Source organism: Acinonyx jubatus, chromosome B1, assembly GCF_027475565.1.
Source record: "Acinonyx jubatus isolate Ajub_Pintada_27869175 chromosome B1, VMU_Ajub_asm_v1.0, whole genome shotgun sequence".
Lineage (NCBI taxonomy): Eukaryota > Metazoa > Chordata > Mammalia > Carnivora > Felidae > Acinonyx > Acinonyx jubatus.
In genome coordinates this window covers 28321896-28348472 of record NC_069382.1, presented here as the reverse complement: position 1 = coordinate 28348472, position 26577 = coordinate 28321896, and the positions used below count along the sequence as shown (strand labels likewise).

The 26577-nt window shown below is 38.1% G+C and overlaps 1 long non-coding RNA gene across 1 annotated transcript; it reads right to left on the bottom strand.

The window, feature by feature from the left end:
• Positions 1-2547: 2547 nt before the first annotated feature.
• LOC128314216 (uncharacterized) lies at positions 2548-26338 on the bottom strand. Its single transcript, XR_008295707.1, has 3 exons — positions 26195-26338; positions 14492-14634; positions 2548-2628 (listed from the first exon to the last, which is right to left on the bottom strand). It is a non-coding gene; the product is annotated as an uncharacterized LOC128314216 (long non-coding RNA).
• Positions 26339-26577: the final 239 nt, after the last annotated feature.

Genomic DNA, 26577 nt, shown 5'->3' with positions numbered 1-26577 from the left:
CATGCTTCTTACAGAAAGTGATTGTGACTATCTAAGCAAGACTGTGCAACATAAACTCTGCTTGTAGTTTCCAACCACATTTTATATGTTATATGTGTGTGTGTCATGATATACTTTGAGGAAAAAAAGTGGTAAGTTATTTTAAATGGGGTGTATACTAAAATGCAGGATGCAAATTTGCATACATGCGTGCCATTCCGTAAACACTGGCCACAAGAAGGAACGTTTCATGGACTCACTGTATGAGTTCATCCAAGCACAAGACCTATGTAAAAATAACACCTGAAAAGTTTTCTAGAATTAGCTTTCATGGTCTGTAGACTTACAGGTAACATCAGATAAAGTCTCTTTCCCTGGTACCTACATTTCAGGCAGTAAGTCTAATTTCTGAGTTGGAACTTGGTTTCCTACTTCCTGAAGTAAAACCATGGCCAATATAAGAGGTGGGTGTTTGTTTTCTTCTTTTTCTTACCACATCTCAGTACTTTAGTACGCTGCACATATACTGGGCATGTAAAATGTGCCATACACCATGGCAAGCACTTCATCTGAGTTATTTCCTGTAATCTTCTAATAGCTATAAACATGGTACTATTATTATTATTGTCCCCATTCTAGAATTAAAGAAACTGAGAGTCTGAAAGAGGAGGTAAAATCACAGAGCTTATTAAAAAAAAATCACAGAGCTTTTAAAGGACAAAGTGTCTGATTTTTCCTGATTCAGAAGTCTTCGATATTCACGACTACGCTAAGCAGCCTGATTCAAAATTCAGACACCTGTAAAACTATTTTGAAAAAGTGCTTCATGTTAGAAATACAACCTTTTTCTGTTTCTGTTCTACTTCTAACCTCAAAGACAAAACAATCAAATGCATTTGAAGACAACTCTCATATCTCCCCAAACCTTCTCTTCCCAAAGTAAGACACTCTTGTATCTTTCAACTGTTTTTGTCTTTATGTTCCCCACCTTTATATCCTGACTACTCTCCTCTGGGTGAGTTTCAGATATGCTCCCCTCTGAAACTATGATGCTCAGAACATATTACAACAGCATATGTCCAAGGAATAGTCAGTACAACGGATTCATCAGCTGCCTCACTCTGTACCTTATATTCTACTAAATGCTGCCCTAAATCATACTGGCCTTTTTGGCAGCATATCACAGCATTGACTCATTCTGAGTTCATGCCAACAATAATTCCCAAGTGATATTTTTTTAATTTTTTTTTTAATGTTTATTTATTTTTGAGACAGAGAGAGACAGAGCATGAATGGGGGAGGGTCAGAGAGAGAGAGGGAGACACAGAATCCGAAGCAGGCTCCAGGCTCTGAGCTGTCAGCACAGAGCCCGACATGGGGCTCGAACTCATGGACCACAAGATCATGACCCAAGCCAAAGTCGGACGCTTAACCGACTGAGCCACCCAAGCGCCCCAAGTGATTTTTAAACATGTATTTCTGTTAAACCATGTCTCTCTTAGCCTGGATTTTAACAGTTTTTATTTTATTCAAATGTAGGATATTACATTTGTACCCATTAGGCTTTATTTGTTGAAGCCTGCTGGAATTATTTTGGTTCTTCCAGTTTACTGGAATTCACTCTGATTTTACAGAATCTGTGTGCTATCTTTGCCTTCATCAAATTCATTGATTAAAATCTACCAGGTGATCTTGGGGGAGCCTGGGTGGCTCAGTCAGTTAAGCATCTGACTTTGCCTCAGGTCATGATTTTGCCATTTGTGAGTTTGAGCCCCATATCTAACTCTGTCTGACAGCTCAGAGCCTGGAGCCTGCTTCAGATTCTGTGTCTCCCCCATCTCTCTGACCCTCCCCCACTCACGCTCTCTCTCTCAAAAATAAATAAACATTAAAATTTTTTTTTTGTTAAACCTATAGAGGGGCGACTGAATGGCTCAGTTGGTTAAGTGTTGAACTTTGGCTCAGGTTGTGATCTCATGGTTCATGGGTTTGAGCCCTACATCAGGCTCTGTGCTGACAGCTAAGAGCCTGGAGCCAGCTTCAGATTCTGTGTCTCCCTCTCTCTCTGCCCCTCTCCTGCTCACACTTGGTCTTTCTGTCTCTCAAAAGTAAACTTTGAAAAAAAAGAATTTTTTTAAAGCCACTGAGTGCTCTTGATAACAAGCTTTGTGCTGTATTCACAGAAACATTTCTTCAAACTCACACCGATCTCTTCAGAAAGTCATCCAGAGTCACAGGGTATGATCCTTTAACTGTGCAAATCCATCTAAATGTATTAGCATCAACCTCACATTTCTTCATCTTGACAACAAGGATATCATAAAAAAAACTCTGTCAAATGTCTTCCTAAATTTCAGATAGCCTATAACTATTTTTCCTATAACCTTGACAAAAAAAAGAAATGGAACTACTTAGTGATAATATATTCTCAATGACCCTGTATTAGATATATTTTATGGTGCCCCCTTTATAATAACTTCTCCATCTGCCTTATAAATACTATGATCTAGATTTTGCTTGGTATCCAAAATAAACTTACTGGATTTATAGATTGTGGAATTTACTTGTCTTTTTCTCTTTGACAGAAAATGAACTTCACCTCCAGGAAAGATGCAGTAGGTTATGGCAGGTCAGTGTTCCTCTTTGCAACTAGGGAAGAAAAAACAAATAAATTACAAAAAATGACATGTTTAAAACATCATAGGGAGGTCTAGGTGGTACAAGTGGTTAAGTGTCCCACTCTTGAGCTAAGCTTGGGTAATGGTCTCGCAGTTCCTGAGTTTGAGCCCCATATCGGGCTCTGCACTGACACTGTGGAGCCTGCCTAGGATTCTGTCTCTCCTTTTCTCTGCCCCTCCCCCACTTGTGCATATTCTCTCTCTCTCTCTCTCTCTCAAAATAAATAAATAACTAAACTAAATTTTTTTTAAAATAAGAATATTGTAACAGTGTGCAATCAATAAGGACTGGAACTAAAATTTCAGAATCCAAAGAGCCTTTCCTTGGAGAGATGGCAACCACCAGCCATTTTCTTTCCTGAGGTACTTAATAGTTCCAAAATAGGCATGAGGATCAAGGCTGGCCTCTGGAGAGGAATTCTATCAAGGAAAAAAAAAAAAGAAGTTGTAAATTTTGAAGCTTCACTTGTATTAGAAACTAGAGAAGCCCTAGATAGAAGATCGGTTTTTAGGAAGCATCAGTTCTGGAGTTCTGAGGCAGCATGCAAGACTGGAGGGGCTAAGCTGGAAAGGCAGAGGAAAACCTTTCACAATCTCTTGGTTCTTTGGATTAAAAGTATGGTAAGAGTATATTCTACGACTTATCTTGTTGCCCTTAAGACATTTACAAGATTTTGAAGCTGTATAGGGCAAGAACCTTTTAAAGAGCTATGCTCAAAACACCCATGGTCAGAAATGAATCCTCCTAATATGTTAACACCAAGGAGACAGAGGCACACAAACGATTTAACCCAGAGATAAACCACAGGTAAACTAGATCTTAGAAAAACTCTAACCCAATCCCAACATAGATCATCCATGACTAGACTGAAGTGATGTGCCCTTCAAACTATTTACCTAACAGAATAAAGTGAGCACTTTCTTTAATGGAAAATAGCATCATCTACAGCCTCTGTGGTTCTTTAACTCATATTGTCATGCTACAAAATTTTGCTACATATGGGAAGAGTTAGAGAAATGTAACTTCAAGTAAACAGAAAAAAAAGAGAAGACAATTCAGATATTAATCACAATAAACAAAAACTTAAAATATACTTTTATGAGGCAATCGACAACCTGTAAAGGCAACCTACAGAATGGGAGAAAATATTTGCAAGCCACATTTCTGATAAGAGATTAATATGCAAAACACTTAAAGAATTCACACAAATTAGTAACAAAAAATCAATCCAATTAAAAAATGGGCTTAGGACTAAATAGATATTTTTCCCAAAGAAAACATATAAATGGCCAACAGGTACATGAGATGTTCATCATCACCTATCATCAGAGAAATGAAAATCAAAACCACAATGAGACGTCACCTCACAGCTGTTAAAATTGTTGTCATCAAGAATACAGGAGGTAACAAGTATTGATGAGGATAAGGAGAAAAAAGGATCCTAGCGCACTGCTGAAGGAAATGTAAATTGATGGGAATGTAAACCAGTTTGGAAGTTCCTCAAAAACTTTAAAATAGAACTACCTTATGATCCAGCAAGCCCACCTTTGGGTATATATCCAATGGAAATGAAAGTGGAACCTCAAAGAGGTATTTGCACTCCATGTTTTTGCAGCACTATTCACAGTAGTTAAGATATGGAAACAAGGTGTCTATCAGTGGATGAATGGATAAAGAAAATGTGAGACAAAAAGACAGACAGACACACACACACACATACTGGAATATTATTCAGCAATGAGAAAAAAGATATCTTGCCATTTGTGACAATATGCATAAACAGTGAGGGTATTATGATAAGTGAAATAAGTCATACAAAGAAAGACAAATACTGTATTATCTCACTTATATGTGGAATCTAAAAATAATGAACTTATAGAAATAATAGAATGGTAGTTACCAGCAGCTGGGGGGAAAGGAAAGGGATGGAGAGATGTTTGTCAAAGGGTATAAACTTCGGATTAGAAGATAAATGAGTTCTGAGAATCTAATGCACAGCATTGTGATTATAATTAACAATAATGTATTATATACTCTAAAGTTGTTAAGAGAATAAATCTTAAATGTTCTTACCGCAAAAAAATAATGATAATTATATGATGTGATAGAGGTATATAGCTAATGTTATAGTGCTAATCATTTTGCAACATATAAATGTATCAAATCACCATGTTGTACATCTTAAACTTAGAAAATGTTATGTGTCAATTACATCCCAATAAAGCTGGGAAAAAAATATTTAATCTTTTATGGAAATGTGAAAGAATATAAAGAAGAGATAGATAAAAATATGACAAAAGTATGAAGAATTTGAATCTATAAAAAAAGAAACAAGTAGACACATTTTTCTAGAAGTGAAAAATACAATATCTGATATTTAAATTTCATTGTTTGTGCTAAATGGCATATGAGGAAGATACAAACGAATTACAAGACAAATCAATAGAAAAAATCCAAACTGAAAAAGAGAGAAAGAAAATAGTAGAAAGAAAAGGGGGGAGGGGAAACTTAAGAATAAAGTGTGGGAATCAGGTAAGAGAGAGAAAGAGAAAGCCCCAAAAAGAGAGGAGAGCAAGAATGAAGCAGAAAAAAAAAAAGCTGTAAATACTGAAAACTGATGAAAAATATCACAACAGATTTAAAAAAACACACACAGTAAATCCAAACCAAGGTAAATGCTTTAAAAAATCCATAACTGTGGGGCACCTGGGTGGCTTAGTTGGTTAAGCAGCCAACTTCAACTCAGGTCATGGTCTCACAGTTCATCAGTTGAGCTCCGCATCAGCCTCTGTGCTGACAGTGCAGAGTCTGCTTGGGATTCTCTCTCTCCCTCTCTCTCTCTGCCCCTCCCTCTCTTGCATTCTGTGTCTCTCTCAAAATAAATAAATAATAAATAAATAAATAAATAAATAAATAAATAAATAAGCTTAAATTTAAAAAAGAATTCTACTAAGCTTGTTCTTTGTATACTGCAGTGGTCTATGGACTTTTTGAATTGGGGTCAGGTGATAAATGTTTTTGGCTTCGTGAGCCGTATGGACTCAGTTGCAACTACTCAACTGTACTATAAACCAGCCACAAAGACCATAAACAAACCAATGGGTGTAACTATGTTCCAATAAAACTTTATTGGCAAAAATTAGCTAGATTTGGCCAGTCCATGGGCTATATCATTTGTTAATCCCGGTATGTAAGACGTCTTTGAGTTTTGGTTCATTAAAGTTAAACTATTTTTCAGTCAAAATAGAAAGAAAGAAGTAATGCTAGAGAAAAAGCAATACTTTTGTGACACAACAGAAATTAAAAAGGAAAGCACAATCTGAATTTGTACACAGTTAATAACACAGTTTAAATATACATGAATTTAGGGGTACCTGGGTGGCTCAGTTAGTTAAGTGGCTGACTCAGGTCACAGCCTCACAGTCGGGTGAGTTTGAGCCCCACATAGCCTCTGCTGACAGCTCAAAAGCTTGGAGCCTGCTTCCAATTCTCTCTGCCCCTCCCCTGCTTATGCTGTCTCTCTCTTCCTCTCTCTCAAAAATAAATAAACATTAAAAAAAGAAACAATATATACATGAATTTAGCTCCAAAATACATAAATACAAAAATTCAGCAAGAACATAAAAGATTTCAACAATATAATTAGCCAATTTGACCTAAGATAATAGATAATCTAACAATTGAAGAATGAATACTTTTCAAGTAACATTACCAAGGTGGTAGAGACCCCAGCCCCTGACACCCCACAAAGAACAACAATTAAACAGCTAATCATGAGCAAAACCAGAGTTCTGGACTCCACTCAAGAAATTTAGGACACAGAATAGAATGAAAAATCTGAGAATAGTCACACAAAAAGAGGAGGAGGACAGCTTCACTTTGCCTGCATCATCCCCTCCCCCAAGCCAGCATTGCTTAGCATCAAAAAGGAACTCCCCAGCTAGAAAGAGATTCCCTAACAGGGAGAGGAAGATCAGACTGAGCAATCAGCTTCCCCAGGCTTGTGGGGCACCATGCTTCAATTTCAGCCACCCAGATCAGAAAACCTGAGGTGTATAGAAATGTCTAAGAATAAGGAAGAAAAGCAGGGACTACCAGTAGCAGCCATGCAGCAGGAACAATCACCTTGCTCTATAAACACATACAGCAACTTTTGCCACTGAAGAGAACAGCCAGCACCGACACCATGGACCCCAGCAGATTTCACCAGCCTTGGCCATACAGGTATTCTCTTTTGCTGATGCCAGCCTTCCTTATTCTCTCCCTACTCCCTCCTTCTAGTCCCTGCTGCAACCCCAGAAATGGCCCAGCAGCCAGTCCCAGCCCCTGTACCTGTACAAGCTGACATCATCCTAGACCCCCATCAATGTGCAAGCACTCAGCATAGAGGGATGTGTGTTTGCGTATCACTGGCCTGATGCTCTTCACAATGTTCATGCCCAGGGGTGACTGCCCCCAACAGCTCTCAGTGCCCATAGTTGGCCCCGCTCTCGCTGCCTGCCCTGGCCCCCATCATAACATGTGTCTATAACTGGCCCCTGCCTCTACACAGGTACCTGCTGGTGTCCACAGCAAAGTATGTGCTTACCACAGGATCTGGCCACTATTACTACCTGTTCTGGTCCCTACCTACCGGACCTGAAGGCACCACTGAGGAGACCACAGCACTTACAGCCATGGCAAACACCACAAGGTACTCACAAAGGACTACAGAGTTATTGATGCCGTAGACCTCAGTGGCCTGACACAAAGAGCTGTCACACCAAGGGCAATTGGGTGGCTCAGTTGATTGAGCATCTGACTCTTGATATCAACTCAAGTTGTGATCTCACGGTCATGAGATCAAGCCCTGTGTTGGGCTCCACACTGAGCATGGAACCTGCTTGGGATTCTCTTTCTCCCTCTCTCTCTCTCCCCCTCCCCAGCTCACTCACTCATACATGTGCTCTCTTTCTTTCCCTCAAAATAAATAAATATTTTTAAAAAGAGAGACATCTCACCTCTCAGATCCAGTGCCACCACACACTGAGTGCCCTGTACCACTAGACCCAATATCTTAGCATGATCCCACATGCTTCCACCCACAAGTAAAAATCTTCCCTTTCCTAAGTGAGTCCTTGAGGTTTGGAAGACGTGACTGCTTCTTCAAATGTGTAAAACACCTAAGAAAGGCTATATGGATTATTAAGAATCAGAGAAGCATGACTCCATGAAAGGAATAGAGTTAACTTGCAGTAGCTGAGCCCAAAGAAATGAAGCTGCAGGAAATTGCCTGACAATTCAAAATAATTATTCTACTGATGCTCAATGAACTGTAAGAAAACACAGATACAATTTAATGATTTGAGGAAAATAATAAAAAAAGAAAATGAGAAGTTCAACAACAAAGATATAGAAAACACTGGGGAAAAAATACAGAAATCTTGGAGCTGAAGAATACAATGACTAAACAAAAGAATTCAACAGAGAGTTTCAACAGCATACTGACCAAGCAGAGGAAAAACAAGTGAGCTGGAAGAAAGATCAATTGAAAATATCAGAGCAACAAAAACAAAAAAGAATCAAAGAGTGAAAAAAGTCTACATGATCTATGGGATACCATCAAAACTAACATGTACAAATTATTGCACTCCCAAAAGGAGAACAGTGCAAAAGGGGGCAGAAAGTATATTTAAAGAAATATGACCGAGAACTGTCCCAAACTGGAAAAGACACTTGACTACACTAATCATTAGGAAAATGTAAATCAAAACCACAGTGAGAAATCACCTCACACCTGTTAGACTGGCCATCATCAGAAAGACAAGAAGGGGCACCTGGGTGGCTCAATGGGTTAAGTGTCCGACTTCAGCTCAGGTCATGATCTTGCAATTTGTGAGTTCGAGCCCCGCATTGGGCTCTGTGCTGACAGCTCAGAGCCTGGAGCCTGCTTTGGATTCCGTGTCTCCCCTTCTCTCTGCCCCTCCCATGCTCATGCTCTCTGTTTCTCAATAATAAATAAACGTTAAAAAAAATTTTTTTAAGTTAAAAAAAAAAAAGAAAGACAAGAAATAACAAGTGCTTGAGAGGATGTGGAAAAAGAAAACCCCTGTGACCTGTTGATGGAAATGTAAATTGGTACAGCCACTATGGAAAATAGCACAGAGGTTCCTCAAAAAATTAAAAATAGAACTACCATACCCAGAAATTCCACTGCTAGGCATATATCCAAAGAAAATGAAAACACAACCTCAAAAAGATATCAGTATTCCCATGTTCACTGCAGCATTTTTCACTACAGCCAAGAAGGATATCAAAATAACCTGTATCTGTCAATAGATAAATGGCTAAAAAAGATGTTGTATACTCACAATGGAATATTAGTCAGCCATGAGAAAGAAGAAAATCCTGCTATTTGTGACAACAAGGATGGACCTTGAGGGCATTGTGCCAAGTGAAATAAATTAGACAAAGGAAAACAAAATGCGGAATCTAAAAAAGCCAAACTCAAAGAAACAGGTAATAGAATGGTGGTTACCAGGAGATGGGTCATGTTGGAAATGAGGAGGTCAAAGGATTGGTAAAAGAGTACAAACTTCCAGTTACATGATGAATAAGTTCTGTGGATGTAATGTATAGCATGGTGATTATAGCTAATAATACTATATTTTCTAGGAGACCAGATTTTAGATGTTCTCATTACAAAAAAAGAAGTGGTGATTATGTGAAGTGATAGAAGTGTTAGCGAACACTACGGTGGTAATCATTTTTGCAGTATATGAGTTTATCAACTCGGCAAGTTGTATACCCTAACTTACACAATGTTATGTGTCAGTTATATCTCAATAAATCTGGATAAGAAATGAATGCTTTTCAAATCCATATGAACATTTACCAAAATAGATACTAGGTCCTAAAGTAAGTCTCAACAAATTTCAAAGAACTGTAATCATACCAAATATATTCTCTGAGCACACTGGAATTAAACTGAATTAAAATGAAGTAGGGGCAATAATAGCATGTGCCATGCAGCTAAAGAAGTACTCATGGGAAACTTTTTATCTTTAAACAGACATTTGAGGGGAAAAACAGAATGAATGATTTAAGCATCTAACTCAAGAATGTAGCTAAAGATATCAGTATTAAACCTATAGGAAGTAGAGGGAGCAAGTAGCAAAAATAACAGCAAAAATCAGTAAGTAAAAAGTAGACATACAATAGAGAAAAATCAACAAAGCCAGAAGTTGCTTCTTTGAAAAGATTAATAAAAGTGACACAACCCTAGTATCAGTTAAGGAAAAAGAATACAAATAACCAACATTATTAATAAAAGAAGGGACTTTATTACAAATGTTAGATATTAGAATTATAATAAGGAAATAATGGAAGCAACCTCATGCTAATAAATTTGACAACACAGATTAAATGGGTAAATTCTTGGGCACCTGGGTGGCTCAGTGGGTTAAGCATTGACTTCGGCTCAGGTCATGATCTTGTGGTTTGTGAGTTTGAGCCCTGCATTGGACTCTGTGCTGATAGCTCAGAGCTTGGAGTCGGCTTCAGATTCTATGTCTCCCTCTGTCTCTCTCTGCCCCTTCCCTGCTCAAGCTCTGTCTCTCTCTCTCTCTCAGGAATAAACATTAAAAAAAAATGTTTAAAAAAAATGGGTAAATTCTTTGAACAGCAGTATTTACCAAAATGCATATAAATAATAATAAATATATTAGTTTGTTATCTATTAGCAAAATTGAGTTATTAATCAAAAGCATTCCCACAAAGAAAATTCCAGGCCCATGTGACTTCACTGATGAATTCCATAATACATTTAAGGAAGAAATAATACCATTCCTCTGAACGCTTTCCAAAAACAGGAGGAAAACTTCCCAACTCATTTTATGAAACCAGCTTAACCTCATTCAAAATCTGACAAGCAAAGGAAATTACAAGCTAATGTCCCTCAGAAAAATCCATAAAATATCCTCTATAAATTATTAGCAAAGTGAATCCAGCAACATATAAAACAGATACTACATCAGGACCAAGTGGGTCCCTCCAAACTGCAGCCCTCTCCCTGTATGTTCTAGGTTCCGGCTTGCTTTACTCTCTTGTACCAACCTTACAGGTTGTGATTTCTAATTCTGAACCACCTCAATGTCACATTTTTTGCTCTTTTAGAACTCTAATACCTGTGAAACCAATTCTCTATGCCAAGTATCCTCTGTTTAAAATACTCATTTATAGTCAGCTTCCTAACTCAATCCTGACTGATAAACAGTTAAAGAATATATACTTCCTTTGCCTTTGACACTTGGCATATAATTCTCCCCCTAGCCCAAATACCATCTACTTCATGTCTACTCCAGCCTTCTCATACACAGAGATCATCAGCTAATACCTACATCTCCCTCTGAACTCCGCTTCAATGGCATGATCCCAGAGAACCTTCCTTCCTATACCCCTATACACCTGTGTGTGCCCCAATATAACACTTACCACTAAATTACTATTGCTTATTAACTTGTTAATATAGAGGTCTTTCTATAAATAGATGATAGATATCTATTACAACTAATAATGCATACTTATGTTACATATATTTACATATTATGCTAAATACATTATATAGAGAGATATCAAGTATATAAAATTACATATAGGAGATACATGTATGTGTGTGTATATATATATGTACACACACATACATACATATATATATATATATATATATATATCCTTCACATCCTTCAAGTACTCTAGCATTTAGCAGGGCACATGTTATTAAATAAATAAAGGAAAAGAAGGAAAGAAGGAAAAAAGGAAAACTTGTTCCCAGTGCTAATCCTCAGCCCAATGGAAATGATGATTCCCAAGCTCTAATACTGATTACCTGGATTTATGAGTCATGTGCTTATAGAGCTAATTCTAACATATCTGGCTTCTGGAGACACAGGATTATTAATTCATTAACAACTGTATGTTAGCATTTAAAATGTACCTGTTCATTTAATAGAGTTTGTGATAACATAAAAATACCTACAAATATAAATGCTTAAACAAAAAGTCCACAGTCACTGCCATGATTTCACAAGCAATAAAGTGAATGAGGTAAAAATTAATTTCTCCTCACCCAGCATAAATTGTTAATCAGTGTGGACAAGTGGAGGGACACTGGCTAGCTCCCAGGCTGAGCTAATCCTCTCCGGTGGCACATGCAATGACTTACCACGGAAAAATGTGATTAAGTGTATTACTTGCCATGCACCTGCCAGGGATCATCTGATGATTTCTCAATCAGTGACCAGTAGCCAGGCTACCCTCAACACCACATTTGCCTTGCCACTCTCTAGAAGAAAGTTCAGCTAGAAGGGCTGTGGGCTTGGCAGCTGCTGGCTCAGAGCATGAAGCTGGGTGCAGAAGAAATTTCTTGGCCCAGCCCAAGTCCTTCTCTCATGAAGCCCTCCTTAGCCACCTCAACCCACTGACCTCACCTATCCTTGTCACCTGTGCTGTTTGTTTAGTGTGCGGATGCCCTTGAATTGTTATTTTCTTGCTGGATGCCTATATGCTGCTGCCAGACCCTCCCCACTGTCCTCACCTTCCTCAAAGAGGAATATATTAAGCAATTAATGACAAAAAGTGGTGAAAGAGCACTAAAGGGCCACCATAAAGATATCCAACAGAGGTGACAGCAAAGGCAGAAAGAGGTGAGACAAGTTGGGGAAAGGCCATAAACCAGGAGACATCATCTCCCTAATCTGTTCCACCCACACATTTCAGACTCAGTATTTGTATCTTGGTTGAAGGAATAATGCCTATGAAACTTACGCCCATTATAAATCAGATCTCACGCCTGAAATCTCCTAATACACCGGGTCCCTCTATTGTGTAATGAGTTGTGTGTCTGCTTCTGTAATAGCTTTTCCCCACTAAATTCTAAACTTCATGAAGGTAGACTTCATCTCTACCACACTCTTAGCACAGAGCCTGGCACATAGCAGGTCCTCACTATTTATTAATATCTAAATGGATGTGTGGGGGTTCTACATGATAGTACTATAAAATCTAAAGAGTCTTCGTGGTGCAAAGTGTTATTAGGGCTTTTGATGAGGAGTTCTGAGAGGCTCTTTAGGGTCAAGATGTGTGAGAGGCACGCTGGGGGAGACAGCTTTCCTTCTTAGCAACAGGAGTGCCCGGGTAAGGCTTAGAGGAGAGAACTCAAAGTTCTAGCCACTCAAGGACTTTTCCAGACTTGAGACACTTAAGGACTTAAAGCAGAGATATTTACATTTGTTTCTATCTTATATATCCCAGTTCTCAGTAGAATAAAGAGAGTTCAGAGCAGAAGCTCACATCAGGAATAAAGAAAGTGTATGTGGTTAGAACATTCCCTATATAGTCTAAGATCCTACATTTTGAGCATGGAATATAGGAAACTTGACTATCTGATAAATTTTAAGTTTCTCAAGGGCAGGAGCTCTGTTTGCACTATATGGCCTTCCTTAAATCATTTTTTTCCAAATAATTTCCATAAAAATTACATATTTATATAATATATGTATCATATATCATACATTTTATACTATTTATATTTTATATATACTATTTATATATATGCTATGTGTACTATTTATATATATGCTATATATTTCAATATAACTCATATTTTATATATGCTATATGATTTCAAAATAACTCATTTCAACAGAACTTAAGTATTTTAACAACCTATATCTCAAGTTATCTCTATAGGCTCAGAAGTCACTTGTAACTAAATGACCAAAGATTCTAGAGGAAGAAGTTGGCCAGTACTCAGCACTCAGACAGGAGCTCCCCCAGGTTATTAGAAGCGCCTGACAACTCAGGGGCTGCCTGGCACTGCTGTTCCCATGGAAACAGACACCACATCTCAGAAACCCAGAGTGTGAGAGTTTAAACTAATCATTGTGGCAAAAAAAAAAAAAAAATTAAAAAATAATGCCCTATTTTCTTCTCACAGTCTGGAAATGGTGATTAGGTTAATAGACCCTGATCCTTTTTCCTGGGGGTATGTCTTTATAGAAATAAAGATAGAAGTCCTTCCTATTAAAACTTTTCTGTACCTGTTCATTCCAAGCTGCATCAATACGATTTCTCCATCAACACTTCAAAATTCAATAGGACCCCAATCCAAGAGTTAATTAAGAATTAGAATATTAAACCACACAGTCTGGATATGTATCCATTTATTTTGTATCACTTCACTATAAGCATTGTTCAAAACAGAAGGCTGATATCTAATGAGCCAAGTCTTTATGCTGTTTGCATTCAGCAAATCAGAACTCTTTTGGAATGTTCATCTTTATAAGGCACATAGAATTTTTCAATATCTGTCTGTGCTTCAATGAAGCCATTAAGATAAAGATAAAACTCTGATCAGGCTAAAAATTGAAACCACCCTGGATTTAATGCATGTTAAGAGGTTAACTCTATTAGTTTCTCACTCTAAATAGAATATGCTGGAGTTTGTGGAAAAAATATGATTTATAGGCAAGCTTAACTAGCCAACATCTGTACTGCATAAACTGAAAGGCTAGGCATTCATTTCTGTTAATGCTACTTATATAACGAGTAAAATAAGTCATGATGACCACCTGGCTGACCGTAATTTCACAGGCTGAACAAGGGAGAAATCAGCAATGTGTATCTTGATCAGGGGAATACAACTCTCTAGAATAAAGATACTGCAAATGTAAACATTCTTCTTCAGTGGATTTGGGAAAACAGACCAATTTCTGGTGTCTTGAGCACAAGAGAAAACCAAACACACAATTTCTTGAATGTAGATAAGAAAACTCATATTTACTGTGTTACTCACCCCATGGCCAGTTCACTCACATGTCACATCCCTTAACCACCAACAACCAAGTCTTCACCAGCCAGCCTCAGGTCACTATGGCCTCCATCTATCTTTACCACTCAACCTCATTCAGACAGCCATTCAATTGACAACTATATATTCTGTAAAAAAGTGCCTTGTTGGTTTATTTCATTTTACTAGATATGTATCTATGTATCTCAACAAAAAAAAAAAAATAAAAATGACCTATTGAATGGGAGAAAATATTTACAAATGATATATCCAATAAGGTGTTAGTCCAAAATATATAAATAACTTACACAACGGAAAACCCCACAACACAAATCATCTGATTAAAATGAACAAAAGACATGAACAGACATTTCTCCAAAGAAGACATCCAGATGGCCAAGAGACACATGAAAAGATGCTCAATATCACTCATCATCAGGGAAATGCAAATCAAAACTACAATGATTAACTATAAGGAACAAGCTGATAGTCACCAGAGGAGAGGTGGTGAGGAAGTTGGATGAAATAGATGAAGGAGATTAAGAGTACACCTATCATGATGAGCACTGAATAATGTATAGAATTGCTGAATCACCACTATATTGTACACCTGACACTAATATAACATTGTACATTAATTATACTGGAATTACAACATACACATACACATGTGCACACACACACACAAAGTAATGCTTAATGATTACAACTACTGTTCTGGAAGTTGAAAGCTAAGAGAACAATTGTTACATGGGACTGTTCATTGCTGAGGCAATATCACAGTAAATCATTTAAAAGGAAGAGACACATTAGTCTGTTTTTTTCTCAGAAAGAGATCAGAGTCCCTATCACTGGCATAGGGGTTTCTTTTCGTCAGACATTTCTATAGGTTTAATGCTGACCAGCTTTCTGTTAGTTACACTGATATTGCCAGACTCTTATGCAGACATTGTTTACAGTGATAAATCGTTATTGCAATTTGTCATTTTTGCTTATTGGCTTGAACTTGAGTCTCTCTCGTGTAGTGATGGTGGATAACTGGATTTTTGCATTCTACATCCACAGAACGGCCCTTTGGGTTGCAGTTGAAGTCTCTGAGGTGGCACCAATAAATATCAACCTTCTTCCCAAACAGGTTTCTGAACAATTTGAAATATAAGAGACTGTAGATGGAAATGAATTATCAACCTTTATAGGGAAACTGCAGGGTTGGAAGACACGTTCACTGAATTCCATCATCAGACACACATGTGGCTCTACCATATAGGGTAGGCATAGTCTGGTGGGAAGACAGAGCAGAGGAGAACATTTGCCAGATCAGGGCTTCCTCCCTCCCAAGAAGATGAGTTGAAAAGAACATACAGAATTAACCTAGTTACTAATTACACTTAATCTAATTTGCTCATCAGGATAGAATGAGGGAAGGGCAAAGTTAACCTAATTGAACTCTACAAGAAAAACAAACAAAACAAAAAATACCTTCAGAATCAGAGAAGAAGCAGTCTCCTCTCCCAGTTACTAATGGGAAGAATGAGGAAAATCCCCCATTACAAAAGCTATCTCTAAGTAAACACACACACACACACACACACACACACACACACACACACACACAGATTTTTCTCTGCCTACTTACAAACATGACTCAATATATCTAATAAAATAGATCAAACATAGGATACCAAGCATAAATATGTTTTCTGTCTTATTAGTTGTCACTTGTTTTGACCCCAAATTGGGAGAAGAATCTTGCTTCTATCTAGGGCCTCCTCCCCACACCTGCATAGAACCTCCACTCCAGGACCTTCCATTTTTTCTCATGAGTTTTAAATGCTCAGTAATAAAGAGAAGGTGTCCTGCTGAATGCATTCAGCAAAAATCTGAAAGCAATGGGTTTTGGCAATCTCTACACAGCCAAATGAAGCACTGGAGGGGTTGCCATACATTTTCAAAAACACTCACAAGGGAATGTCCTATTTGCAGTTGAATTGTGACAAAATAAATCCTTTTCTAAATGTCACAAGCCTAGACTTAATGGAGTGAAACACATGCAAAATGGGTAGCGAAAACGACCAATTCTACTGCCCTCCAAACCAATACTTTTCCCCTCAACAATTGAAACAAACATTTGGAAACTTTGCGGTATAAATAGATGCTTTGCAAAGATTATTTAGAAAGCTCAGATGCACATAGATAAAATGTGGTTTGTCATGCAAAGTGCTGTTTGGCAAACTTGCTGCTGGGGAACACAAAATAGCCAGAAGTTGTTGTATTGTTGAATGGTCAGTGATTCATCACAAAAGACAGACCAAAAATTGCCCAGCCATGAAATATTCCAAATTTAATTCTTGAGGGGATGGTCCAAGTTGGCAAGTTTAGGAAAATCCTAGACTTATCTCCTCCCATGGACATACCAAACTGACAGCTACATATGGAGCAGCTTTCTAACAACAAAGGACAAAAGGGCCATGGTGGGATGGGTAGCAAAGGCAGAGATGCAGTCTTGACAGAATCCCACCCCCCCCCCCCCCGCCCTGCCCGCACAGGGGCCCATCGTCAGAAGGGATCTCCAAATGTGGGAGCCTCTTCCTGAGGAACAAGGGATTTGGCCACCAACCAGTCACCTCAACCCTTGAGATGTGCATCAGGGTGATGAGACCCCAAAACATCTGACTTTGAAAAACAATGGGGCTTACATCTAGGAAGCCCAAAATACTGTAGGGAAATAATATACCTCTCTTAAAGTGCTTACATGCAGACTCAATTGCCTTGGGGCACAGCACAAAGCAGCCGTTTGAAAGATCCCTAGCCTATTTGTGAAGGAGATCCTTAAAGTGTCTGCCAGAGGGGCAAGAGCCTGTCAGGACCCCTGAGAATGGAGGTGCTGGCTGGCATCATTTCTGTACTTTCTGTACATTAGCGCCAGCAGGTGCACACAATTCATTCACTCTCCCGATGATCTGCTAAAGCCAAACGGTTCCTGCACTCCCCACCTACCTCACAGAAGCCTACAGGTGTGCACAAACCACAAAAGGGCCTCTCCTAAATCACCTGGCTCTGGTGATTAGGTGGTTTTTGTTCCAACGTCCCAGAGGACTGTAACAATCAGAGAGTCCTTGGCAGGCTCCCACCTCCAGGACACGACACAGATAGCAGACTGAACACACCCCAGCCTTCCTGGGAAAAAGGCCTACTTACATGTCCTGGAGTTTTATCCTGAGAAGCAGGCTTCAGGTTTGCCACAAATCTAGAACCTATGGAGGTTCTCTCAGGGAATGTAGGTAGGCCCAGGTACATCATCTTTGTGCTTTCCCTTGGCCTCACTACAGCTTGCTGGTACCTCCCAGAAAGGAGCTTATACACTCCTCTGGAGCCCTGATTTTTTGCAACTGTCACCTAGGAACACCTCCAGATAATGTGGAGGGGAGGCCAACAGGGTTTACGATTGCAGTCCTACAGGACTACATATTTTGGCATATTTTAAAAGGTGCAACCTGAGGGTATGGTTTCCAATCAGCCTGAAACTAGATACTAAGACCCTCCCTTTGAAACGCAGACAGGTCTCCGCTGACTCGCAACACCCAGGACAGATCAAAAATAAATCAGACTGCTTAGACCACCACAAAAGTTCAAGAAACAACCAAAAATGTTGAACAACAAGCTTTATCTCCTACACAAAACCACTCCCCCAAGACTGGGAGAGGTAGGTGTCCCACTTAAAACATAGAAACAAACACAGAGAGTCATGCAAAATGAGGAAACAGAGGAAGATGTTCCAAATGAAAGAGTAAGATTAAAAACTCAGGGTAAAAAACTTCATGAAACAGATAATTTATCTAAAAAAGAGTTCAAAGTAATGATTATAAAAATGCTCACCAAACTTAGGAGAAGAATGAACACAGTGAGAAGCTCAACAAAGAGAAAATATACAAAAGTATCAAACAGAGGTCACACAGACTGTAAGTGAAGGGACAGAAAAAGATGTTCCATGCAAATGGAAACCAAAAGAAAACTGAAGCAGCTACACTTAGACAAAACACACTTTAAAACCAAGACTGTAATAAAAGACAAGGAAGGGTATTGCATAATTACAAAGGGGTTAATCCAATAAAATAATACAAAATTTGTAAATATTTATGCACCCAACATAAGAGTACCTAAATACATAAAGCAAATATGAACAGAAAAAAAAGCGAGAAATTGACAGTAATACAATAATAAGAGAAGACTATAATGCCTGCTTACATCAATGGATAGATCATCCAGACAGAAAATCAACAAGAAAACACTGGTCTTAAAGGATACATTAAACCATATGGACTTAGTAGATATACAGAGAATATTCCATCCAAAAGCAGAATACATATTCTTCTCAAGTGCCTATGGAAAATTCCCCAGGATAGGTCAGATGTTAGGCCACAAAATAAGTCTCAATGCATTTATGAAGACTGAAATCTCACATCAACCATCTTTCCCAACCACAATGATATGAAACTAGAAATCAACTATAAGAAGAAGCCGCAATGAAATACCATGTTCCACTGTCAGAGTGGCTACAACCAAAATATAAAAAAATAACAAGTGTTGGCAAGAATGTGGATAAAAATGAACCCTCATGCACTGTTGGTGGGAATGCAAATTGGTACAATCACTGTGGAAAACAGTATAAAGTTTCCTCCAAAAATCAAAAATAGAATTACCATATGACCCAGTAATTTCCCTACTGGGTATTTATACCCAAAAAATATGAAAACACTAATTCAAAAAGACATATGCACTCCTATGTTTATTTCAGTATTATTTACAATAGTCAAGATGTGTAAACAACCTAAGGGGCCATCCATAGATGAATGAATAGAGAAGATGAGGGGTGTATATATGCAATAGAATATTAGTCAACCATAAAAAAGAATATCTTGCCATTTGCAAACATGGATGCACCTAGGGTATAATGCTAAGTGAAATAAGTCAGTCACACAAAGACAAATACCATATGATTTCACTTATATGGAATTTAAGAAAAAAAATGAAGCAAGAAAAAAGAAACAAAAAAAAACCAGATTCTTAAATACAGAGAACAAGCTGGTAGTTGCTAGAGGGCAGGCATAGGAAGGGGGATGCTGAATTACATAAAGAAGACTGAGAGAAGAGTTACTGTGCTGAACGCTGAATAATAGAATTGTTGAATCGTTATTTTGTACACCTGAAACTAATATAGCACTGTATATGTACTTCAGTAAAAAAACTGGAAAAATCACAAATATGTCAAAATTAAACACCATGCTACCAGACAACCAATTGATCAATGATGGGATCAAAAAATATCTTGACACAAACAAAAAATGGAAATGCAACTTACCAAGAGGTTGGGTGGCTCAGTCAGTTGAGTGTCTGACTCTTGATTTTGGCTCAGGTCATGATCTCACAGTCATGAGATCAAGCCCCACGTTGGGCTCTATGCTGAGCATGAAGCCTGCTTAAGATTCTCTCCATCTCCTCCTGCCCCCTCCCCCATTCAGGGGCGCTCTCTCTCTCCCTCTCTCTTTCGCTCTGTCTAAATACAATGGCGGGGGGAGACAGTCTCTTCAATCAATGGTAGTGGAAAATTTGACAGCCACATGCAAAAGAATGAAATTAGACTACTATCTTGCACCACATACAAATATTAACTCAAAATGGATTAAAGACTTGAATGTAAGATGTGAAACCATAAAACTCCTAGAAGAAAACATAGATAGTAAGCTCCTTGACATCAGTCTTGGCAATGATTTTTTGGATCCGACTCCAAAAACAAAGGCAACAAAAGCAAAAATAAACAAAAGAAATGACACCAAAATAAAAAGCTTCTGCACAAACAGGAAAGGAAACCATTAACAAATGAAAAGGCACTCTACTGAGTGGGAAAAAATATTTGGAAATCATGTATCTGGTAAGGGATTAATAATCCAAGGGATTAATAATCCAAAATAAACTAATATAACACTGTATGTTTTACTTGAATTTAAAAATAAAGTTAAAAGGGGGGGGGGGCACTTGGGTGGCTCAGTCAGCTAAGTGTCCAACTTCAGCTCAGGTCATGATCTCATGGTTCCTGAGTTCAAGCCCTGCATCAGATTCTGTGTCTCCCCTTCTCTCTGCCCTTCCTCCACTTGCTCACTCCCTCTCTCTCTCTCAAAAATAAGTAAACATTAGAAATATTTTTTAAAAATTAAAAAGTAAAGTTAAAAGGTAAAAAATAAAAATAAAAACTCATAAACTCAAAAGGAAAAAAACCCAAACAATCCAATTTAAAACAGGGCAAAGGGGCGCCTGGGTGGCGCAGTCGGTTAAGCGTCCGACTTCAGCCAGGTCACGATCTCGCGGTCCGTGAGTTCGAGCCCCACGTCAGGCTCTGGGCTGATGGCTCAGAGCCTGGAGCCTGTTTCCGATTCTGTGTCTCCCTCTCTCTCTGCCCCTCCCCCGTTCATGCTCTGTCTCTCTCTGTCCCAAAAATAAATAAACGTTGAAAAAATAAATAAATAAATAAATAAATAAATAAATAAATAAATAAAAAAAAGAGGGCAAAGGATTTCAATAGACATTTTCCAAAAAAGACAAATGGCCAACAGACACATGAAAAATTGTCAATATTGCTAATCATCAAGAAAATGTACATCAAACCCACAATGGATATCACCTTATACATGTTAGAATAACTATTATCAAAAAAGTGTTGGCAAGGCTGTGGAAAAGAAGGAACCTCATTCACAGTTTGAAGGAATGTAAATTGGTGCAGCCACCATGTAAAACAATTTGGAAGTTCCTCAAAAAATTAAAAATAGAAATACCATAAGACCTAACAATTCCACTACTAGATATTTATCTGAACAAAAACTTTAATTAGAACTGTAATTACTCCTATGCTCATTGCTGCATTATTTACAATCGCCAAGATATGGAAACAACCTCAGTGTCCACTGATTGATGAATGAATAAAGAAGATGTGGGATATATACACAATGGAATACTACTGAGCCACAAAAAAGAATGCATTCTTGCCATTTGCAATATGGATGAACCTTGAGAGAACTGTGCTAAGTGAAATAAATCAGAGAAAGACAAATATCGTATGATTTCATTTCTATATGGGATCTAAGAAACAAACAAACAAAACACACCTCACAGATAAAAAGAACAGAATGGTGGTTCCTAAGAGGCAGGACAGTTGGGGATAGGCAAAATGGGTGAAAGGGGTCAAGAGGCACAAATTTCCTATTATAAAATAAATACATCAAGGGGATGTAAGTCACAGCATGATGACTATACTTAATAACATTGTGGTGCACACCTGAAAGTTGCCAAAAGAAAAAGTCCTGAAATTTCTCAACACAAGAAAATAAACTGATTAGTTAATTGTAACTCTTGAAACAGGAAACAAAAGATCATAGTTTTGAAAGAAGATGGAGGGAAAGAAATAAAGAATTTAGTAGTTTTCATGGCCCTGGGTGAGCTTGAGCAAACCCACCATTTTCAAAGAGGGCAAGGTACTGTTATGGTTTTATGACTATGATATTTCACAGAAGATTCAGCAAAAGATTCAAGAAAACAAGACCCATACGTGTTGTCTACAATGAGTATTTCTACAACTAAGTACTAAGTATGGTACAAAATAAGTGCTCAATAAATTTGTCCAGCCATTTCTTTTTCATTTAAAGCCTACATGATCTGCCCCCTCCATTCTCTCCCCCCAGCACCTCCTCCTTTGCCTTTTCTGCTTCTGCCACATTACCAACCTGCTGCTACTCAAACACACAAAGCACAATCCCATCTCGAGGTCTCTATGTTCACTCTGCTTTCAGATACCCACATGGTTCATTCTCTCAAGCCATTCAGATCCCATTATCTCACACAGGTATCCCTGAACAGCCCATCTGAAAGGTGGGGGCCCTCCCGCCCACCAAACTACACTATATCCCTTTATTCTGCTCTATGCTTCGTAGTACTGATCACTCCCTAACATATTATATGGTGTATTTATTATCAACACCCCCCACTATAATGTGAATTTCATGAGGGAAGGGACTTGGATTTGCTTAAAGTCTTTAGAAACCATCTTGCATAAACATTAGCTCAATTAATTGGTGGATAAACCTTTCCCTATCATTATATTTCAGGGGAACTTTTTAAACTGCATGTAATTGGATTGCATTTTTTTAAATGTTTTATTTATTTTTGAGAGAGAGAGTGTGAGCAGGGGAAAGGTGGGGGGTGGGGGGTGGGGGTTGTGGACAGAGGATCTGAAGCAGGCTCTGTGCTGATAGCAGCAAGCCCAATGCGAGCCTTGAACTCATGAACCTTGAGATGATGACCTGAACCAAAATCAGATGCTCAACCTACTGAGCCACCCAGGTGCCCCTGGATTGCATTCTATTATCCAGTGAAAGAATCTCTTCCTATTCATAGCAGGTTTGATAATGAACACTGTGGTGTTATTGATAGATATGAATTTATTTCTACCATCTTATTTTGTTTTTTAACCATGAAATTTATTTGTTTCCTGTTTTCTCCTTTCCTAACTTTTTGGATACACTGAACTTTAAAATTTTCTTTCCTCTACAAATTTTGGATGCTTCAAGTCTCTGGCTTATTTTTACTTCCTAAATTTTTTTCTTTCAAAGTTGGTCTTCCAGCAACATGTGATTATTTAATTAAATAATACAATACAAAGATGAGAAAGTAAGAATTCTAAGATGACTCTCAGATTCCCATCTCCTGGTATATAAACCCTGAATAATCTCCACATCTTGAGTGTGGACAGGAACTATGAATATGATGGACAATTATTCATTTGATTGGATTGCATTAAATGACAAAGATAACTGGATAGTCACTATAGTAATTATGTGACATTATATAAAAAGTCCATCTTAACAGACTAGAAAATACCAGGCAGAAGAAGTAAACTGCCATCTTGTAAGAGCACCACATGGTTAGGACCTGAGAAAGGCCTCTAAGAGCTCAGAGTGAGTAAACTATGGCAAATATCCAACAAGACAATGGCTTCAGTTCTATAACCACAAGTAACCAAATTCTGTCAACCACCTGAATGAGCTTGGGAGAAAACTCCATTCTGTGGATGAAAATGTAGCTTGAGTTTGTTGGCCTTGTGAGACCCTGAGGAGACAGTCCATATATACCATGCCCAGATTTCTGATCTATAGAATTGTGGGTCTTGTTTTAATTCAGTAAGGCTATAGTGATTTGTTATGCAGCAATAGTAACTAAAGGTTTTTGGCCTGAGCAACTGGAAGGATGGAGCTGTGCTGAATCAAGATGGCTGAGACTGCAGGACATGGCCTGGTGTACGTCTTCTCATCTAATAGGAGAGAGAAGCTCTGAGAGAGATGACATAAAATATTCGCAGAACCAGAAAAAACTGTGAGGAACAAACAGGTCTCTGTTGTAGAATTCTACCCATAAAAACTTTAGGAACACATTTGTCTATCTGATCCTTCACTGTTCACTCAAAAAGTTGATTCATAGCTAAATAATGGAGGTGTTTTCTCAAACAAATGGAAATGTGCTTAAGTGGAATATAAAACTGATATTACTTTTTTCTTAATTCTTAAGCAAATATGCTACCCTATCCATAGAATTTACTCTAATATGCTTTCAGAAAGGTTTCTTTTATTGTCTTATGAATAATGTAGGCATGCTGTAGGCTCTTGACCTTTGATGGCAACCACCCTAGTATTGGCCAAAGGATAAATGCTTCTGTTGGTGGCCTCAAAACTACCTACAGGTCCAAACAGCAGCTGACTCATCCTAACCTACACACAAACCACACCCCTGTCACCTTCCTGAAATGACACACACTATTCCTACCCCTAATATATGGGGAGCATCCTTCACTATCCATTCAAGTGTTTGAAAAGATAGCTGTTAAATTTGATGAGTGTGTAGTAAAAAAAATTTAACCTTGCCCAATGAGTGGTCTTGCCTCTGCCCTTGACTCCTGAGAAGCAAGCTCTAAGCCATTGGCATGTCCTCACTGATAAGAATGTCCTTGTTTATCTGAACCCCAGCAACTACCAATAGTCCAGCCTTGTGACTTGTGGTGCAAGCTTTGGGTAATATGGTATCAGCTCAACCTCCAGAGGGGCTGAAGATTGAGGTTAGTCAACCATGTCTACATAACCAAGCCCCATTAAAAACCCTAGACACCAAGGCTCAATGTTCCAGAGGAACACGTAACAACATACACACAGCTGACAATGCTCTGTGCCTAATGTTACTGATCATCCTAGGTGGAGCTAATGCTGCCATGACTCTGTTGGGAGAGGACAACCAGCAGCGCCGCATTGTGAGCTCTCCTGTACTCTGTCCCATGTGTCTCTTTCCTTGACTGCATTTAGTATGTTTCTTTTCACTGTGATATACTCTAAGCATGAGTCTAACAGTTTTCAGCAAGTCCTGTGAATCTTTCTAGCAAATTATCAATTCTGCAGATGTTCTTGGGTAGCCCCAAACTTACAGTTAATGTCAGAAGTAAGGGAAGATTTGGGGCAACCTCCCTAATCCTGCAGATATGACAACAGAAACCACAAATTATAAACAGAGAAAACTTTCAGTCTTTATAAGGAACAGTAAATGAATAAATTACCTAAGAATACTCCCTTGGGAAAGTTCAAAAACACAGACCTCTTGCTTTTTTAATTTAGAGCTTAATTTGTAAAGATATCACACCTTGGCTAGTTTTGCATCAGCATTTATAAGTGTTATAAGAATATAACGAATAACACTTTCATTTCTAAAAACATGAAATATATACAATACGAATAATAGTAAAAATGACTGGAATATAAACAACACCTTCTGAAGCAAGATATTTGACTAGAGCATCTCAAACTTTAAAGTTCATCAATTTTTTAATGTTTATTTATTTTTGAGAGACAGACGGAGAAAGAGACAGAGCACGAGTGGGGGAAGGGCAAAGAGAGGCACAGAATCCAAAGCAGGCTCCAGGCTCTGAGCTGTCAGCACAGAGCCCCATGTGGGGCTTGAACTCACCAGCTGTGAGATCATGACCTGAGCCGAAGTCGGATGCATAACCAACTGAGCCACCCAGGTGCCCCTAAAGTTCATCAATTTGAGACACAGAGAACTATTTTTTGACTAGCTTACTTCTTCACCTTAAGAAGTAAATAACCTTATATACAATCTAATAGCACAAAAGCACAATGTGACTACAACTTTCTACTATTCATTTTGATTTTTCCCGGTATGATCTATATTCCTAGGCATCGTATTTCCAGAAAAGTATGTTTGTTCAGAATGTTTTCAAAAAGTAGAATAAAATATCCCAAGAAAAGACACTATCTGGGATTTTCTGACTCCAACGAGGAATCCAAAGTCTCTCATCAGTAGTTATCATCTGAGATTCAGGCAGGGATGAAATGTTACGATCAGTACAAATGAAGGGCACTGCTGAACTAAACTCACAAGCCTGGTGTGACACGGAGTCCTTCAATATTATCAGTGTACACTTAGATCTGAAATTCACACGATAAAAGGCTTTGATGTTCCCTTTTATGTCTCAAAACAGTGAGAAGCCTAGAGCAAGAGAGAGTGCCTTGCATAAGTAGGGACAAGAGATATGAGACATGCAAAGAAAACAATCTGAAAGACAGGTAGGGAAAAAGGCATAATCAATATTAACTTTGTAGTTACCTTCATTTATGTTGGTTCTACTTCACCCTAAAGCTTGCTTTCTAACAGCTGAAAATAAAGAAGAAAATATTGTCTTAGTAATCCATAAACAGTTTGGGGAAATTTGTTAGTTTAGGTAAGAATCAATTCTGTGATCACAGGTATTAGTTTTTAAAACTGTTAACTGAGCCAACTTCACCACCGGTATGAAACAGAAGTCCTTACGTGGCAATATATCTGTGAAAACAGGATGAAATGTCAGTTAAAAAAAAATCCCTTAATTTAAACCATGCTATTATTAATAATAATATAAACTATTCGGACTTGTTCAGTTGCTTTTCTTTATGAACATGAGTTTAAAAGTCACTATGATATCTAAACTTACAAAAAGTAAGAAAACAGGA